Source organism: Thamnophis sirtalis, unplaced genomic scaffold (genome assembly GCF_051295495.1).
Source record: "Thamnophis sirtalis isolate CommonGarterSnake01/CBP01778 unplaced genomic scaffold, rThaSir2_p1.2 scaffold_4, whole genome shotgun sequence".
Lineage (NCBI taxonomy): Eukaryota > Metazoa > Chordata > Lepidosauria > Squamata > Natricidae > Thamnophis > Thamnophis sirtalis.
The window spans coordinates 140,518,751-140,530,953 of record NW_028261384.1 but is presented as its reverse complement, the minus strand read 5'-3'; the positions used below and the strand labels follow the sequence as shown (position 1 = coordinate 140,530,953).

General features: G+C 41.2%; 3 non-coding genes across 3 annotated transcripts; 2 read left to right on the top strand and 1 right to left on the bottom strand.

The window, feature by feature from the left end:
* Positions 1-1,141: 1,141 nt before the first annotated feature.
* On the bottom strand, positions 1,142-1,212 carry TRNAG-GCC (transfer RNA glycine (anticodon GCC)). The gene has a single exon. It is a non-coding gene; the product is annotated as a tRNA-Gly (tRNA).
* Positions 1,213-7,773: 6,561 nt separating this feature from the next.
* TRNAG-GCC (transfer RNA glycine (anticodon GCC)) lies at positions 7,774-7,844 on the top strand. Its single transcript has one exon. It is a non-coding gene; the product is annotated as a tRNA-Gly (tRNA).
* Positions 7,845-12,133: 4,289 nt separating this feature from the next.
* Positions 12,134-12,203, top strand: TRNAG-GCC (transfer RNA glycine (anticodon GCC)). Its single transcript has one exon. It is a non-coding gene; the product is annotated as a tRNA-Gly (tRNA).

Here is a 12,203-nt window from a genome sequence, read left to right as displayed (position 1 = left end):
AGAATAGAATAGAAGTTAGAATTGAATTGAATTGAATTGAACTTAATTTAGACTAGAATAGGGTAGAATTTAGAATAGAATAGAATTTAAAATAGAAAAGAATTAATTTGAATTGAATTTAGACTAGAATAGGGTAGAATTTAGAATAGAATAGGTTAGAATAGAATAGAATAGAATTTAGACTACAACAGGGTAGAAGTTAGAATAGAATAGAATAGAATTTAGAATTTAATTGAATTTAGATTAGAACAGGGTAGAAAAAATAGAATAGAATTTAGAATAGAATAGAAGTTAGAATTGAATTGAATTGAATTGAACTTAATTTAGACTAGAATAGGGTAGAATTTAGAATAGAATAGAATTTAAAATAGAAAAGAATTGAATTGAATTGAATTTAGACTAGAATAGGATAGAATTTAGAATAGAATAGAAGTTAGAATAGAATAGAATAGAATAGAATTTAGACTACAACAGGGTAGAAGTTAGAATAGAATAGAATAGAATAGAATAGAATAGAATATTGAATTGAATTGAATTGAATTTAGACTAGAACAGGGTAGAAAGAATAGAATAGAATTTAGAATAGAATAGAAGTTAGAATTGAATTGAATTGAACTTAATTTAGACTAGAATAGGGTAGAATATAGAATAGAATAGAATTTAGAATAGAATAGAATTTAAAATAGAATAGAATTTAAAATAGAAAAGAATTTAGAATAGAATAAAATGGAATGGAATAGAATAGAATAGAACGGAACAGAATAGAATTTAGAATTGGATTGAATTGAATTGAATAGGGTAGAAGTTAGAATAGAATAGAGTAGAGTAGAATAGAATTTAAAATAGAACAGAACAGAATAGAATTGGAATTGAATAGAGTTGAATTCTTTATTGGCCAAGTCTGAATGGACACACAAGGAATTTTATCTCCGGTGCATAAGCTGTCAAGGTACATAAGAGACAGGCTGATTTTTTATTTTTATTTTTTAAATATTGACTGTACAAATTGATAAATTGAAAGAAGAGGAAAGGGGAACAACTACCGTAAGGAATCGCATGGAATGGAATTGCATGAAGATAATGGAAGCCAAACCTATGACGTTTAAAAAAAAGAGTAGGGGGAAAAAAAAAAAGGATGTGTTGCATTGGCCGGGAATCGAACCCGGGCCTCCCGCGTGGCAGGCGAGAATTCTACCACTGAACCACCAATGCTCTGGAAAACAGCTGGATTTCCCTCCTCAAATCCTGGGCAGTTGCAACACGGGCCAGGCCCACAGTTCCTCCCTCCCTCCCTCCCTCTTTTCCTTTCTTCCTCTCCTTTCTCCTCTTTCTCCTTCCTTCCGTCCATTTCCCTCCCTCCATTCTTTCCTTTATCTCTCCTTTATTCTTCCTTCCTTTCTTCCTCCCTCTTCCATCCTCCATCTATACTTCCCTTTTCCTTCTTACCTTTCTCTCTCCTTCCTTCTGTCACTCTTTCTTTCCTTCTCTCCTCCTTTCATTCCTCCTCCTCCTTTCCCCCTATCCTTTCTGTTTCTCTCCTTCCTTTCCTTCCTCTTTCTTTTTTCTTCCTTCCTTCTTTTTCTCTTTCTTTCTCTCTTTTCTTTCTCTTTTCTTTCTCTATTCTTTCTTTGATCTATCTATCTATCTATCTATCTATCTATGTATCTATCTACCTACCTACCTACCTACCTACCTACCTACCTCTCTCTCTCTCTCTCTATCTATCTATCTATCTATCTATCTATCTATCTATCTACCTAACTCTGTCTCTCTATCTATCTCTCTATCTCTCTCTAACTCTATCTATCTATCTATCTATCTATCTATCTATCTATCTATCTATCTATCTATCTATATCTATCTACCTCTCTCTCTCTCTTTCTAACTCTCTCTCTCTCTGTCTATCTATCTATCTATCTATCTATCTCTATCTATCTATCTATCTATCTATCTCTATCTATCTATCTATCTATCTATCTATCTATCCTATCTATCTATATCTATCTACCTAACTCTCTCTCTCTTTCTAACTCTCTCTCTCTCTGTCTATCTATCTATCTATCTATCTATCTATCTATCTATCTCTATCTATCTACCTATCTATCTATCTATCTCTATCTATCTATCTATCTATCTATCTACCTAACTCTCTCTCTCTTTCTAACTCTCTCTCTCTCTCTCTCTCTCTCTGTCTATCTATCTATCTATCTATCTATCTCTATCTATCTATCTATCTATCTATCTATCTATCTATCTATCTATCTACCTAACTCTCTCTCTCTTTCTAACTCTCTCTCTCTCTCTCTCTCTCTCTGTCTATCTATCTATCTATCTATCTATCATCTATCTATCTATCTATCTATCTATCTATCTATCTATCTATCTATCTATCTATCTATCTGTCTCACCAGGTGCCAAATGGAGGTGCTGTGGGGGGGGGAAGTGTTTCAGAAAATTCAGGGGGGAAACGCAGCTGCCTTCGCACCATCCCCCTGACCCCCCCCCCCCACCTGGTGGCTCAGCTCATTTGGCACGAGCCTGTTACACCAACCCTCGCCCGGGTTCCCTCCCGACCCCTCAACCCCGACCCCCAAGGCCACTGGGGGGGGTGGGGGGGCTCCTTGCACAGAGCTTTCCCTCCCTAGAGATGGGGGTCAAACTTTACCGTGGGAAGATGCCTGGGGTGTGAAATGGGTTTGGCACCTGGGCCTTTGGCTCGAAAGTGCCACTCGCCACTTTCGCCCTTAAGTGTCGCTGGCAGGTGCCAAGTGGGTGGGGTGTTGTTAAGCGGCGAATCAAAGGCCCGTTGTGGGCCTGGGGGTGGGAAGTGGGGTCTTTCCCAGGCTCCCGAGTCGGAATGGGAAGAAACTCTGAGGGAGGGTCGCCTTTCCTAGCCCACCCCTGCGGAAAAAACCCTTCGTGGCCTGCTTTCCCCCACAAAGCCCCTCCCCAGCCTTTTGGCTTAGCCGCGAGTGTTTCTTAGGGACTAGCGCCCGCAACACCAGAGACCGTGGCTCATGTAGAAAAGGGCAGGGGAGCTGGACCTCTTCAGGGTTGGCGGGGGGGGGGTGAGGGAGAAGGGAGATGGGGGGGGATTGCTCAGAGAGGCTGGAGGAAAGGGGTGGGTCAGCCCTTGGCCGACTAGGGGTGCATTGCATGAGGCAAGAAGGAAGGGAAGGAAGGAAGGAAGAGAAAGAAAGAAAGAAAGAAAGAAAGAAAGAAAGAAAGAAAGAAAGAAAGAAAGAAGAGAGAAAGAAGAGAAAGAGAAGGAATGAGAAAAGAAAGAAGAGAAAGGAAAAAAGAAAGAGAAGGAAGGAAAATAAGAAAGAAAGAGAAGGAAAGAAAGAAAGAAAGAAGAGAAAGAGAAGGAATGAGAAAAGAAAGAAAGAAGAGGAAGGAAAAAAGAGAAAGAGAAGGAAGGAAGGAAAGAAAGAAGTTAGGAAGAAAAAAGAGAAAGAGAAAGGAGGGAGAAAGAGAAGAAAGAAAGAAAAAGGGGAAAGAGAAAGGAGGGAGAAAGGGAAGAAAGAAAGAGAAAGAAAAAAGGGATGGGAGGGAAAGAGAGAGAAAGGAAGGAAGGGAGGAGAAGGGGAAGAGGGAGGGAGGAGGGAAATTAAAGAAGGAAAAGAGAGAAAAAGAGAGAAGGAGGGAGAAAGGGAAGAAAGAAAGAAAGAAAGAAAGAAAGAAGGGAGGGAGAATGAAAGGAAGGGAGGAGAAAGGGAAGAGGGAGGGAGAAGGGAAGGAAGGAAAAGAGAGAAAGAGATAGAAGGAGGGAGAAAGGGAAGAAAGAAAGGGAAGAAAGAAAGAAAGAAAGAAAGTAGGGAGGGAGAGAGAAAGAAAGGAAGGGAGGAGAAAGGAAAGAGGGAGGGAGAAGGGAAGGAAGGAAAAAAGAGATTGAAGGAGGGAGAAAGGGAAGAAAGAAAGAAAGAAAGAAAGAAAGAAAGAAAGGAGGGAGGGAGGGCGGGAGAAAGAAAGGGAGGGAGGAGAAAGGGGAGGGAGAAGGGAAGGAAGGAAGGAAAAAAGAGAAAGAGGTAAAAGGAGGGAGGGAGAGAGAAAGGGAAGAATGAAGAAGCGGGGAGGGAGGGAGAAAAGAAGTTAGAAATGAAAAGAGGGGGAAGGAAGGAGGGAGAGGAAGGGAAGAATGAAGGGAGGGCGGGAGGGAGGGAGGGAGGGAAGGAAGGAAAGAAGGAAGGAAGGAAGGCGCTCTGTATTAGCTCAGAAACACGCTCGCCATTGTGGCAACGCTTACGACAGTGACTGCCCCGTTGTGGGAGCCTGGCTGGAGATGGAGGGAGAACTCTCTCTCTCTCTCTCTCTCTCTCTCTCTCTCTCTCTCTCTCTCTCTCTCTCTCTCTCTCTCTCTCTCTCTCTCTCTCTCTCTCTCTTCTCTCTCTCTCTCTCTCTCTCTCTCTCTCTCTCTCTCTCTCTCTCTCTCTCTCTCTCTCCCTCCCTCCCTCCCTCCCTCCCTCCCTCCCTCCCTCCCTCCCTCCCTCTCCCTCTCCCTCTCCCTCTCCCTCCCTCCCTCCCGCATCCCCTCTTTCTCTTCTCTTTCTCTCTGTATCTCTCTCTCTCTCTCTCTCACACACACACACACACCCTTGTTCCCCCTCCCTCCCCCTCCAGCAAATGTTCCAGGATGCGCCCCCCCCCTCTTCTGCCCCCTGGAAGACCCTGAGAAACTCTTCCCCAAACGCCCCGGTGTCAAAAACCGCCTGCCCTTCGCACCTCCTCGCTGGGAGCTCACACGAGCCCCTCGCACACGCTCCCGCAGTTTGGCCAGCAACAGCTGGACGGAGTGTGCGTGTGCATGTGTGAGAGAGAAAGTGCACACGCGTGTGAGGTCGCCCGAGGCAACCTTGAATCCCAAAGGGCAGCGGAGCCGAGCCAAGCGAGGGGCGAAGGGATTTAGAATTTGGAATAGGAAATAGAACAGAATAGAATAAAGGAAGAGAACAGAACAGAACAGAACAGAACAGACAATCCTTGTCTCTTTGATCGTTGTCCCTCTTCCGTTGTTTTTAGGCTTCATAGAAAATGATACAATTTCTTGATTAAATTTCCATCCTCTGCTAACAATAGAATAGAATAGAATTTAGAATACAAAATAGAGCAGAAGAGAATAAAGGAATAGAAGAGAAGAGAACAGAACAGAATACAACAGAACAGAAAATAGAATAGAAAATAGGACAGAATAGAATAGAATAGAATAGAATAGAATAGAATAGAATGGAATGGAATGGAATGGAATGGAACGGAATGGAACAGAATAGAAAAGAATAGAAAATAGGACAAATAGAATATAAGAATAGAATAGAATAGAATAGAATAGAATAGAATAGAATGAATGGAATGGAATGGAATGGAATGGAATGGAATGGAATGGAACGGAATGGATCAGAACAGAACAGAATAGAAAAGAATAGAAAATAGGACAGAATAGAATATAGGAATGGAATGGAATGGAATAGAATAGAATTTAAAATAGAAAATAGAACAGAATAGAATATAGGAATTGAATCGAATAGAATTTAGAATAGAAAATAGAACAGAAAATAGAACAGAATAGAATATAGAAATAGAATAGGGTAGAATAGAATTTAGAATAGAACAGGAAATAAGGATTGGATTGGATAGAAAATAAGAATAGAATAGAATATAGAAATATAGAATATAGAATATAGAATATAGCAGTAGACTTATATACCGCTTCATAGGCCTTTCAGGCCTCTCTAAGCGGTTTACAGAGAGTCAGCATATTGCCCTCAACAATCTGGGTCCTCATTTTACCCACCTCAGAAGGATGGAAGGCTGAGTCAACCCTGAGCCAGTGAGATTTGAACCGCTGACCTGCTGATCTAGCAGTAGCCTGCAGTGCTGCATTTAACCACTGCGCCACCTTGGCTCTTGTATTCTATATAGAATATAGAATATAGAATATAGAATATAGAATATAGAATATAGAATATAGAATAGAATGGAATTCAGAAATAGAATGGAATGGAATAGAATAAAATAGAATATTAGAATAAAAAATGGAATAGAAAATGGAATAGAATAGAGGAATTGAATCGAATAGAATTTAGAATAGAAAATAGAATAGAATATAGAAATAGAATAGGGTAGAATAGAATTTAGAATAGAACAGGAAATAAGGATTGGATTGGATAATATAGAAAATAAGAATAGAATAGAATATAGAATATAGAATATAGAATATAGAATATAGAATATAGAATATAGAATATAGAATATAGAATATAGAATATAGAATATAGAATATAGAATATAGAATATAGAATATAGAATATAGAATATAGAATATAGAATATAGAATAGAATGAATTCAGAAATAGAATGGAATGGAATAGAATAAAATAGAATATTAGAATAAAGAATGGAATAGAAAATGGAATAGAATAGAGGAATTGAATCGAATAGAATTTAGAATAGAAAATAGAACAGAATAGAATATAGAAATAGAATAGGGTAGAATAGAATTTAGAATAGAACAGGAAATAAGGATTGGATTGGATAATATAGAAAATAAGAATAGAATAGAATATAGAATATAGAATATAGAATATAGAATATAGAATATAGAATATAGAATATAGAATATAGAATATAGAATATAGAATATAGAATATAGAATATAGAATATAGAATATAGAATATAGAATATAGAATATAGAATAGAATGGAATTCAGAAATAGAATGGAATGGAATAGAATAAAATAGAATATTAGAATAAAGAATGGAATAGAAAATGGAATAGAATATAGAATAGAATAGAATAAATAGAATAGATCAGAATTCAGGAATAGAATAGAATAGAAAATACAACAGAATAGAATAAAGAATTAGAATAAAGTATAGACTAGAATAGAATATAGAATAGAATAGAATAGAATTCTTTCTTGGCCAAGTGTGATGTTATTTGCTCTTTATTATTAAAATAAAATAGCTTTCAATCTTCAATTTGCATGCTTGGAATATTTGAAGTAATTTTTTCCCTTTTTGTCTTTTTACAATCCGTAAGCCCCCCCATCCCCCCCCCCCGTGCAGATAGAAGACCTGCAAAATGAATTTTTTAAAAAAAATATTAAATCCTTACGAAATGTCAATAGAGCTATTCCGACGGAGCGGGAAGCGTTTAGCGTACAGGTCGCCCTCGACTTACGACCACCATCGATCCAAAAATATTTGTTCCCGAGCAAAACCTTTGCTAAGTGAACTTTGCCCCATTTTTCTTTGCCAAAGAATTGTTGCATTTGTCAAGTTAATATGCATGGTCGTTAAGCGAATCCAGCTTCCCCCCCCCCCGACTTTGCTAGTCAGAAGGTCGCTAAAGGGGATAGCGGACGGACACACACACACACACACACACGGGATGCTGCAACCATCGTAAATACGAATCGCTGGCCAAGTGTCGGAATTTTGATCCCACGACCCCTGGGTCATAAGTGTGAAACACAGTCCTAAGTCCCTTTTTTCCAGCGCCGTCGTAACTTGGGTCACTAAATGAATACTGTCGTAAATGGAGGACTGCCTGTAATGTTTGTCAACCTTAGCAGTGGACTTCAACTCCCAGGATCCTGGGCCGAGTTGAAGCCCACCCACGAATTTAGAGCATGTGCAGAGTTCTTATACAGTAAACATCCGAAGGGAATCTTTGAAATGGTTCCTATACTTCAATCCCCCCCCCAATTCCCCATCTTGGCCAACCGCTGGCTTTCCTCTTCCATCAAAGCGCCCGTCCAGCTGTTCCCAACAGCGCATTGGTGGTTCAGTGGTAGAATTCTCGCCTGCCACGCGGGAGGCCCGGGTTCGATTCCCGGCCAATGCAACACATTCTTTTTTTCTTCTTCTCAATGGAGGCGCCTGTTGCTTTTCTCCCTCCCCCTCCCATCTCTCCAGAAGCCCCCCCTGCCCCCCAAGGAGTTTCCTCAAGAGCCTTCTCTGCTTTGCGACCCCTCGACGTGGGAGTGAAACCACTGGCACCACCGCTGCTCATAGCAATAGCTATCGCCCTTTAGACTTATAGAGCGCTTTCTAGGGCTTTCCAGCCCTCTCTAAGCGGTTACAGAGTCAGCCCAGAGTCTCCTTGTTTTCCATCCTTTCTTTTCCTTCATCTTCCTTCCTTCCTTTCTTTCCTTCATCTTCCTTCCTTCCTTTTCCTCCCTCCCTCCCTCCTCTCCTTTCTTCCTTCCTTTTTGCTCTTTCATCTTCCTTCCTCCCTCTTCCCTTTCTCCTCCCTCTCTTCCTTCCTTTCTCCCTCCCTCCCTCCTTTCTTTCTTTCTTTCTTTCTTCCCTTTCTCCCTCCTTCTATCTCTTTCTCTCTTTTCCTTCTTTAACTTCCCTTCTCCCTCCCTCTTCCCTTTCTCCTCCCTTTCTTTCTTTCTTTCTTTCTTTCTTTCTCCTTCCCTCCCTCCCTTCTTTCTTTCTTTCTTTCTTTCTTTCTTTCTTCTCCTTTCTCCCCCCTTCAATCTCTTTCTCTTTTTCCTTCCTTCCCTTCTCCCTCCCTCTTTCCTTTCTCCTCCCTTTCCTTCTTTCTTTCTCCTTCCCTCCCTTCTTTCTTTCTTTCTTTCTTCCCTTTCTCCCCCCTTCAATCTCTTTCTCTTTTTTCCTTCCTTCCCTTCTCCCCCTCTTCCCTTTCTCCTCCCTTCCTTTCTTTCTCCTTCCCTCCCTTCTTTCTTTCTTTCCTCCCTTTCTCCCTCCTTCAATCTCTTTCTCTTTTTTCCTTCCTTCCCTTCTCCCTCCCTCTTTCCTTTCTCCTCCCTTTCTTTCTCCTTCCCTCCCTTCTTTCTTTCTTTCTTTCTTTCTTTCTTTCTTTCTTTCTTTCTTTCTTTCTTCCCTTTCTCCCTCCTTCAATCTCTTTCTTTTTTCCTTACTTCCCTTCTCCCTCCCTCTTTCCTTTCTCCTCCCTTTCTTTCTTTCTCCTTCCCTCCCTTCTTTCTTTCTTTCTTTCTTCCCTTTCTCCCTCCTTCTATCTCTTTCTCTCTTTTCCTTCTTTAACTTCCCTTCTCCCTCCCTCTTCCCTTTCTCCTCCCTTCCTTCCTGTCTGTCTCTCTCCCTCCCGCCCCTTTTTTCTTTCTCCTTCTTTCTTCCCTTTCTCCCTCCTTTCTCTTTCCCTTTTTTCTTCCTAACTTCTTTCTTTCTTTCCTTCTCTTTCTTTTTTCCTTCCTCTTCTTTCTTTTCTCATTCCTCCTCTTTCTCTTCTTTCTTTCTTTCCATCTTTTTCTTTCTTTCCTTCCTTCCTTCTCTGTCTCTTTTTTCTTCCTCTTCCTTCCTTTTCTCATTCCTTCTCTTTCGCTTCTTTCTTTCTTTTTTCCATCTTTTTCCTTCCTTCCTTCCTTTCTTCCTTCTCTTTCTCTCTTCTTCCTCTTCTTTCTTTCTTTTTCTCATTCCTTCTCTTTCTCTTCTTTCTTTCCATCTTTTTCTTTCTTTCTTTCCTTCCTTCTCTTTCTTCCTCTTCTTTCTTTCTTTCTCATTCCTTCTCTTTCTCTTTTTTCTATCTTTCTTTCCTTCTTTTTCTTTCTTTCTTTCCTTCCTTCTCTTTCTTTTTTCCTTCCTCTTCTTTTTTTCTCATTCCTCCTCTTTCTCTTCTTTCTTTCTTTCCATCTTTTTTCTTCTTTCCTTCCTTCCTTCTCTGTCTCTTTTTTCTTCCTCTTGCTTCCTTTTCTCATTCCTTCTCTTTCTCTTCTTTCTTTCTTTTTTCCATCTTTTTCTTTCTTTCTTTCCTTCCTTCCTTCCTTCTCTTTCTCTCTTCTTCCTCTTCTTTCTTTCTTTTCTCATTCCTTCTCTTTCTCTTCTTTCTTTCCATCTTTTTCTTTCTTCCTTCCTTCTCTTTCTCATTTTCTTCCTCTTCTTTCTTTCTTTTCTCATTCGTTCTTTCTCTTTTTTCCTTCCTCTTCCTTCTTTCTTTTGTCATTCCTTCTCTTTCTCTTTTTTCTATCTTTCTTTCCTTCTTTTTCTTTCTTTCTTTCCTTCTCTTTCTTTTTTCCTTCCTCTTCTTTCTTTCTTTTCCCATTCCTTCTCTTTCTCTTCTTTCTTTCTTTCCTTCTTTCTCTTCCTTCCTTCCTTCCCTTCCTTCTTGCCTCATGCAATGCACCCCTAGTCGGCCAAGGGCTGACCCACTCCTTTCCTCCAGCCTCTCTGAGCAATCCCCCCCCTCTCCCTTCTCCCTCACCCCCCCCCCCAATCCTGACGAGGTCCAGCTCCCCTGCCCTTTTCTACATGAGCCACGGTCTCTGGTGTTGCGGGCGCTAGTCCCTAAGAAACACTTGCGGCTAAGCCAAAAGGCTGGGAGGGGGGTCTTGTGGGAGGTGGGGAAAGCAGGCCACAAAGGGTTTTTTCCGCAGGGGTGGGCTAGGAAAGGCGACCCTCCCTCAGAGTTTCTTCCCATTCCGACTCAGGAGCCTGGGAAAGACCCCACTTCCCACCCCCAGGCCCACAACGGGCCTTTGATTCGCCGCTTAACAACACCCCACCCCCCCCTTGGCACCTGCCAGCGACACTTAAGGGCGAAAGTGGCAAGTGGCACTTTCGACCCAAAGGCCCAGGTGCCAAACCCATTTCACACCCCAGGCATCTTCCCACGGTAAAGTTTGACCCCCATCTCTAGGGAGGGAAAGCTCTGTGCAAGGAGCCCCCCCACCCCAGTGGCCTTGGGGGTCGGGGTTGAGGGGGTCGGGAGGGAACCCGGGCGAGGGTTGGCATAACAGGCTCGTGCCAAATGAGCTGAGCCACCAGGCGGGGGGGGGGGTCAGGGGGATGGTGCGAAGGCAGCTGCGTTTCCCCCCTGAATTTTCTGAAACACTTCCCCCCCCCCAACAGCACCTCCATTTGGCACCTGGTGAGATAGATAGATAGATAGATAGATAGATAGATAGATAGATAGATAGATAGATAGATAGATAGATAGATAGATAGATAGATAGACAGACAGACAGACAGACAGACAGACAGACAGACAGACAAAGAGAGTTAGAAAGAGAGAGGGAGAGTTAGGTAGATAGATATAGATAGATAGATAGAGTTAGAGATAGATAGATAGATAGATAGATAGATAGATAGATAGATAGATAGATAGATAGATAGACAGAGACAGAGAGAGAGTTAGAAAGAGAGAGAGAGAGTTAGGTAGATAGATATAGATAGATAGATAGATAGATAGATAGATAGATAGATAGATAGATAGATAGATAGATAGATAGATAGATAGCAAAAGAGACAGAGAGAGACAGAGTTAGGTAGAGAGAGAGAGAGAGAGTTAGAAAGACAGAGAGAGAGAGTTAGGTAGATAGATAGATAGATAGATAGATAGATAGATAGATAGATAGATAGATAGCGATAGAGAGAGAGAGAGAGAGAGAGAGTTAGAAAGACAGAGAGAGAGAGTTAGGTAGATAGATAGATAGATAGATAGATAGATAGATAGATAGATAGATAGAGAGAGAGAGAGAGAGAGAGGTAGGTAGGTAGGTAGGTAGGTAGGTAGGTAGATAGATAGATAGATAGATAGATAGATAGATAGATAGATAGATAGATAGATAGATAGATAGATAGATAGATAGATAAATAGATAGATAGAAAGAAAGAGAGTGAGTGAGTGAGTGAGTTAGGTAGGTAGGTAGGTAGGTAGGTAGGTAGGTAGGTAGGTAGGTAGGTAGATAGATCAAAGAAAGAATAGAGAAAGAAAGGAAAGGAAAGAAAGAAAGAGAAAAAGAAGGAAGGAAAGAAGGAAGGAAGGAAGAAAAAAGAAAGAGGAAGGAAAGGAAGGACAGAAACAGAAAGGATAGGGGGAAAGGAGGAGGAGGAATGAAAGGAGGAGAGAAGGAAAGAAAGAGTGACAGAAGGAAGGAGAGAGAAAGGGAAGAAGGAAATGGAAGGATAGATGGAAGATGGAAGAGGGAGGAAGAAAGGAAGGAAATAAGAAAGAAAGAAAGAAGGAAGGAAGAAGGAAGGAGAGAGAGAATGGAAAGAATGGAGGGAGGGAAATGGAAGGAAGGAAGGAGAAAGAGGAGAAAGGAGAGGGAGGGAGGAAAAGAGGGAGGGAAGGCGGAAGGAACTGTGGGCCTGGCCCGTGTTGCAACTGCCCAGGATTTGGGAAGGGAAATCCAGCTGTTTTCCAGAGCATTGGTGGTTCAGTGGTAGAATTCTCGCCTGCCACGCGGAGGCCCGGGTTCGATTCCCGGCCAATGCA